Raw genomic sequence first — 2,049 nt, 5'->3', positions numbered from 1 at the left:
AGTTATTGTGACGCCCCGAAAGAATAAGAGTGAGAACCCGGAAATTTTCTAATTTTCTAGGGTTTATTTTTTTAATCGCCCGAATTTTCTACATTTTCTTGATTAGAAAAATTCCCCAGATAAAGTTTATGGGCAAAGATAGTTTTAAAATGATTTTTCTAGTATCTGTTAGTTTTTGAGAAATTAAGAGCGTAATTTGAACGTGGGACCCGCAAGTGCGGTAAATGCATTATATTTTTTACAACTTGTTGGAATTTTGTATTAAGTGATATTATTTTACAAAGTGTTAAGATATTTGTATTGGAGAGACAAAAAGATAAGTTTTAAACCTAAAGGGTGACAAGTGTCACCTTCCTATTCAACCTTGACTTTGACCATTATTTCTTACCTTTACTAATACTCAATTTTGACCCAAAAAGCACCTAAATTTCTGCAAGCTTGGCCGAACCTCTTGGAGCACAAATACAAGAAGAAAGCCTTCAACTCCAACTCCATTTCTTGCTCAATCTTGTGAATCAACCGTTAAACTTTCAAATTCCTCCACAAAAGTCACTTGTTTAGGAAGATTGAAGGTAGTGGTGGAGTGATTAGAGAAGGCAAAGGACTAAGCCATCAACTTTCTTGATATTTCAAGGTTCATGTCTAGCAATCCTTTCTTTGTTCTTGATTATGCTAAATTAGTGACTTGTGATGGCTAAAGAGATGGTTTGATGGATTATATCTTGGTTTTGGTTGAATTGGTGAAGTTTTATAATTATTGGGGATTTTTCTGTGTTCATATGGATATGATTGTGTGGTTATCTATGATGATTGGAAATGGTATATAATGATTCTAGAAGGTGGAAAAAGTGATTAATTGCAACCAATTTCTGGTTTGGAAGAAATTTCAGAAAATTAGGTTTTGTGAAGGAACATTCTGCCCGAATTTTTAGCTCCTAGTTAGAGGCCGAATTGGCCTTGTCTTAAAACATGAAAGTTGTAGGGAATGATATTTTAGAGGTGTCTACAAAATTTCAGATTAATTGGAGTAGTTTAGAGTGAGAAAAGTCGAAATTACTATTGCTATTCTGGTTTTACCCGAATGTAAGAATTGCGCCTGTAATTGGTTGTTTTGGCTGGAATTGCTTCCGAATTGGTTGTTGAGGCCTTCTGATGAAATTTATCCCTGTTTCTTATATTTCATCTGGTTTTGGAATTCCTGGATTTCGACTTGGATAGCCTGCTTTATGATGTTTCCGCTAGAATACGTTCTGTGAATCTGTTTTTGTGATTCTGGTATGGTATCTTGCATTTTTGACCTGGTTACACTCGAAAATGGGTTGAGTGACATTCTGTAATATTGTAACCCTGTCTCTTAGCTTCGAAACGGTGGGTCTTGTACCTTCATCCGATAATCGTAGTGCCTTTGGTACCATTACCGTAAAATGACGTCAAAACCTGTTTTTCTGGTTTTGAGCTTAACTTTCATTTCCGGACTTTTCCCTAGCTTGACTTGTACTAGCTACTTGGAGCTTTCTGAATGGCTATTGGATTAACTTGTTGTTGTGTGTGTACCTTTGGGACTGGCTGAGGAAATAATGAAGCCATGATGGCTGGAAAAGTTAGCAAATTCAGGGGAAGTGCTGTCCGAACTTTTAAAGGACTTGTTTGCATTGAGTTTGTGATTTAAGACTTGGATTTGAGCAAGTCAATGATATTTGATGGATGATTTCTGAGCCATGGAGGTGAGTGACCCCAAACTATTGTTAAAGCTTCTTATGAAATGTTTCTTGCATTATTTACTCGACTGCATATCATGCGTGCTTGCATGTGAGTTCATGACATGTTTTGGCTTGAAATGAGTACTTGGGGAGTCTTGTGCTGAACACCAACATCTCCTCTGTTTGTTTATGTTCATGTTCATCTGGAGCTCAAAAAGGGGCTCCCTCTTAATGTTAATGTTAATGTTAAATGATCTGTTTGAGCGTTGGGTGTTCAAGTACTATGATTTCACTGGCTCACAAGAGCAATAAACGGACATTTGATCTCTGAATCATGACATCATCGAAA

The sequence above is a fragment of the Coffea eugenioides genome, unplaced genomic scaffold (genome assembly GCF_003713205.1).
Source record: "Coffea eugenioides isolate CCC68of unplaced genomic scaffold, Ceug_1.0 ScVebR1_3330;HRSCAF=4527, whole genome shotgun sequence".
Lineage (NCBI taxonomy): Eukaryota > Viridiplantae > Streptophyta > Magnoliopsida > Gentianales > Rubiaceae > Coffea > Coffea eugenioides.
This window is presented reverse-complemented; position numbering follows the sequence as displayed.